Genomic DNA, 5,863 nt, shown 5'->3' with positions numbered 1-5,863 from the left:
TTATTAAATCTTGTGCCCAATCCCTATGTTTCACTTATTATGGAACGGAGGAAGTATAATATTTAAGCAAAGTTTAATTTTTCGAGATATTACATTCACTCACCACCAGCCGCTTCTCCAAGCACCCAACCGCATCTCCTAAAGTCATGCCACATGTCCTGTTACAAGAACGCATCGGCTCGCGTTCGCCGACACATTGAATTGTCGTCGTCTCATAGCGAGTCGTCCTACCCCGCATTCGTCGTCGTCCTACCTCGCGCTCGCCGTTGTATGCACCTTTACGTCGCCTTCTTCGTATCTTTGACTTCTTTTCTTTTCATGATTTTAATTTTGTTGAAAATTTCCATATCTGGTTTTTTTCTATGCATGATTTCGATTTTTTTAGAAATTTTCTAGATCTGATTTTTGGTGCTCTTTGATTTTAATTTTGTAGAAAACTTTGTTTCTGATTCTATCTATTTTCTTATTTTGATTTTTTAATTCGTTCTCTTATTTCGATTTTTTAATTCGTTCTCTTATTTCGATTTTTTAGAAAATTACTAGCTCTGATTTGTTCTGTGCACAATTTCTAGATCTGATTTTTAGTGCTTATTTATTTTAATTTTCTAAAAATTTTGTTTTTGATTTTATCGGTTTTCTTATTTTGATTCTTTAGAAAACTTTTATACCTGATTTCAAACTTGTTTGTCATTTTTGTTTTGTTGATTTTGTAATGCATGTAAGGGTTTGTTGTTCTCATGAACATGTTGAGTTACTTTGCAGGTTTGTCAAACAGAAAATTATGATGGATTTGATGAGCCTTGCACTGTGGTGGTTCGAATTTTTTTTGGTGGTAGCGAGATTTTTTTTTGATAATTAACTTGATTATCATATCTGATTTGGTAATAAGTTACTCGATTATCAGCTCTGATAATTTACTTTGATTTTTTTATTTTATACATTTTTTGTAATTGGTGGTTTATTTATATATACTGATTTTAATTTTGCGTATTTTTGTTGTTAGTTTTTATATTTTTTTTTAATTGTTTTGTATATACTGAATTTTATTTTCGATCGTTTATATATATTTACATTGGTGGTAGCATGATTTGTTTTTGACGAGATTTCTCTAGTTATATATATTTGTATGTTTCAATCATTTTCCTTCCTAATTAACTAGCCAAAAACCACTTATTGTTGTTGTTCCTACCAAAACAGCAGCAATAGGTTTCTTTTTTTATTAAAAAAAAATACCTATTGCTGCGGTTTCGGGTAAGAACCGCAACAATATGTTCCTCTATTGTAAAAACCACTGCAATAGGTAATTACCTATTGATGCGCCCTTAATTTCTGCGCAGCTAAAACCACAGCAATAGGCCACTTAAACATCAAAAGAGATGCAAATTAACATTTATTCTACTAGTGCTAAGACTTGACTATGGCTTACATAGAGATGCAAATTAGACCTAGAATTGGGCTATTCTAGTCCTAAGACTTGAATAGGCCTTAAATGAAGATGCAAAACTTGACCTAGAATATGAATTGGGACTTTTGTAGTCATAAGTCTTGGCTAGGGATTACATAGAGATGCAAACTAGACATATGAGTTGGGCCTAAATGAACCTATGTTTTACATTGTATTAGAATTAGACTTAGATTGGAATGGACTACAAGTAGATTAGGAGACAAAAATGGGCTTAACCTAATAGAATTCACATAAAAATGCAAATGGGCCTAGATTTTGGGATGAACTAGACTTATATAGACCGAAGGTGGACTCTAATGCTAGTAGGCCTAATATGAATGCAAATGGATCCTAATGCACATGGACCTAAAATGAATGCAGGACACAGATGGCCTAGGATGAATGCAAATGGATTGGGATTGGGTTGATTAGATTGGACTAGAGGTATCTGGACTGGGCTTAGAATTCTCAAAATTCTTTTTTTTAAAAGGACCCCTTGTTTTTATCTTTTATTGGGAAAAGATGATGGATTAATTTTTAAAAGATTTTTTTTTGAATAGGTGGTATGATGATGATTAATTAGTTCTTCAACAAAGGATAGAATAGAAGAGGATATATGATTGATTTTGAAAAAGAAATATTTTTTGAAAAGGATGGAATATGATAGGATAGATGTGATAGAGGAGATTTGTTGGATAGGGATAAAATGGATGAGATAGATATGCATGACGACTCTAAGTCTCTAATTAACTCTACCATGATCACTTTTCTAGATGCAATTTTTAGGATAAACTTGACCTTAGGTAATATGTATGAAAACATTGATTTTAATGTTTGAATTACGTGAGTTTTTTTTTATAAAAAAAAAAAAAAATGTCCTAAAGGTAATCATGAACAACAATGTGCATATAGATCGAAATCCGACAAATAAACCGAGGAGACCATAACACCACGAGATGTTATTTAGCAGATGGAAGTTGCGTGCCACACAAGTAGTTTGCGCCACATGCAACAAGCTTGTGTGCCACACAGTCTAGTGTGTCAGGTGCAAGCTTCTTACATGAGATGCAAGGTACTTACGCTTGGCACACTATTCTGACGATGCGATTTTTCGATTTCGATGATATATTTTGTTGTTTTTCGATGATTTTTGTCTAATTTGAGAAGAAAGCATGCTGAACATAGCAAACAGACAATCAATAATGTCATATAGGCAAGAATAGTATGCAGTTATAACCTAAAGTTCAAGATATATGTTTAATACTACGGTCAAGCATTAATTAAGGTTGAAAAGGGTCAATGACTAAAAGATTGATCATATGCTTCGTACCTTTGCTTAAAAAGGTGGCCACGTGTAAAACGCACTCCAATTCTCAAGTCGAGAACAAGATAAAAATGTCATGGTTGGGTAGGTTTATTTATGACTAAGATTCAACACTATCGCTCAGGAAGCTTTCGCAAGGACAAAGCATAAATCCCCAAGGGGTAGCCTCACGCATAGAAAATGCCTTAATGAGCCGGGGACGATTGTCCTTATAGTGGCTTGAATCAGTTGCCATGTATATGCAAAACTGTAATGTTATTTAAAAGCATAAAACAAGTATAAATCGTATTTTTCGAGTTTTACCGACTCATTTAAAAAATTTATTTTTAAAAAAATCCTCCCTAGAGGAGTCGCCAAATTGTAGACGTGTTTTTATTCGTCTATGCAGGATGAGCGTGTGTCCGACTTCCTCATCGTAAAGGTTATATTGAAAAACGTTATGAAATAGAATGAAGTTGCCAACAAGTATTTAAAGAAAGACTCATAAACCTAATCGGATATCTAAAAATATTAGGGACAACTTAGGGATTATCCAATGTATTCCCCGCCATGACCCATTAATGGTCAATGAACTATATATTGACTTCGGGGGTGAATGTACGAATAAGATCGGGAATCAAATTCTCCCATTGATGGAATCTATTTAATATCGATTTATGTATATATTTATGCAAGTAAATTACCTAACAAAATACTAGTATTTGGTGACATGTTATTAAAGCAATCAAATTATAGGAAAACTAACAGGTTGTCCAAATTATCTAAATTTAATATTATAACAGTTCTTTAGATCTTTGATTAGCAATAATAAGGATGCGCGCTGATATAACATTATATCATATAATCATGCTATGCATATGAATTAAATCAATGTAATGTAAAAGAAATTATAAAGAAAAAGATGTAGAGAAGAATGTAAAATCGTCAATTCCCTTTAAGATTTGCATCGTGATTCGTGACAAGTAGATGCTTAGTAAACAAGAGATTGATTGGAATTGACCTTCGGGAATTCTACATTTGTAATGCAACGATCTTCAAGATGAGCAATCTTGAAACTTGAAATAAGAAATTCTTTGAATATGAGTTTGAGTGTTTGAATATGAGAGTATGTATAGAAGTCGTAGGGAAAGCTTTGTGTAAAGTCGTTTGAAGAAACGAGGTATTTATAGGCAAAGTAAACCAAAAATGAATCTAAAAAATAAAATAAAATTGTACGCCTGGCGCACAGTTTTGCGCTTGACGCGGATCTTTGTGTCAGACGCGGATCCTTTGATAAAATCTATCCTTTGATATCCGAAATTATCTATCTTTAGGAATAAAAATCTGATTTCCAAAATATGCTTTAAACATTAATTATCAAAAATAATTAATATTAAAATATTAAAGATACAATTAATTTATCAGGAATAGTGTTTGGATTGTTTAAAACCAATAAATAGACTTTATATTTTCCAAATGTTTTTCGGCATTGCTTGTTTGATTGCTCCTCTTTTCGACCCGACCAACTAGGACAACGGTATATTTCATTATTGGGTACTTAATAAGAAGACACGATTTTGCATCTACAGTAATATATAAACCTGTAATTAACTTCTTCCTCCAAAAAATAATGTAGTATGTACTTTCTCTCCTGAACCTAATAAAAACATTTATCCTTATTGTGTGGACATAGCTAACACATTATTAGTGAACCACGTTAAATTCTTATGCCAATTGTACTTTAATTTTTCGTTGTCTTATTGTGTCTATTACAACATATTCAAGAACCGCTTTCTCCGATTCCAACAACATCAGCATTTACAACAACATCTACTACATCGCAACAACCACCACCACCACCACAGCCACCGCCGAAAACTCTCTCTCCTCCATTACCCATGCCTCTTTCACCATATCATCACCAAATTTGCATATCAAATCATCAAGCATTGATCGATATTAACTCAACATTGTAAATTTGCAATTCACGTATAAAATCAACAAGTTCTCAATGTCCAAATAGTATTCGTTCGATTTACAGACATAATGAAAATGTGATAAGGAACATTTTATGATATTCATTCAATTAACCACTAATTCACATCTAACATCGAAAATTAGAAGATGAAGAAAAAATTAATGGCGGATCGAAGTTAAAGATCCACAAACTCACATCGTCGATGATGTAATCGTCCTTGACAAACCCTAAGATTTCGATCGGCAAAAATTAGGTAGAAAGATTGGGATGGCCGTAAAAAGCAGCAGCAATTTCCATTTACTCGTTGCGAGGAGACGGTTGAAAGAGAGAAAAGGTGGCGATAATGACAGAGAGAAAGCGAGAACGATTTGGCTGGGCTAGGTTGGAATGAGAGTTGTGGGCATCGGAATGATGGTGGAGAGAGGGGAGTGAGGAGAAAAGTTGTTTCTGTAATTAAAAAATTAATTGTTATATTATAACTTATGATGTAACAATTACACCTAAGGTTTTTTGTAAAAGGTTTAATATTATCAAATAGCAAAAAAAAAAATTGAAGGAAATAGCTACACAAACCCTAATGATATCACCAATTACAAGTCTCACATACCAAACAATTTGCTTATTGAAAAAATTGAAAAAGAATAACTCGGTTAAAATCTTAATAACAAAACGTAATCGAACACCATACTGATTACTAAACACAATGCTCTTTTTAAGCCCCATAATATCTTGGCACTCTTCTTGATTAACGCCATATTTTGCCATATAGCGCTTATAACACTTCTATACATTTGAAGAATCCAAAATTCCGAATTACAAAATATTTTTACAGCATAACTAAAATACAGAATTATAATCAACCAACTGGCATGCCATTAAGGAGCAACAAATAAAACAATCTAAATACGCAATATTCAACTGATATCAACTTATTTGGACTTATCTTACTAGAGCTTATTTTCTTTATAACTTAGTGCTAAAGTTGTCAAAACTTATCCAAACTTTCTTCTTCTACAAAAGGCAAACAAGTAGAACCCTCACACTTTGATTAGAGAACAATAATGGAGAGAAAAGAAGGTTAAGAGAAACTGCATTTTTCATCCAAGGCTTTTTAGCATTAGACGGTTTTAGTAAATCA

This window comes from Beta vulgaris, chromosome 2, assembly GCF_026745355.1.
Source record: "Beta vulgaris subsp. vulgaris cultivar EL10 chromosome 2, EL10.2, whole genome shotgun sequence".
NCBI lineage: Eukaryota > Viridiplantae > Streptophyta > Magnoliopsida > Caryophyllales > Amaranthaceae > Beta > Beta vulgaris.
The sequence above is the reverse complement of the archived record's forward strand: the minus strand, read 5'-3'. Positions refer to the sequence as shown.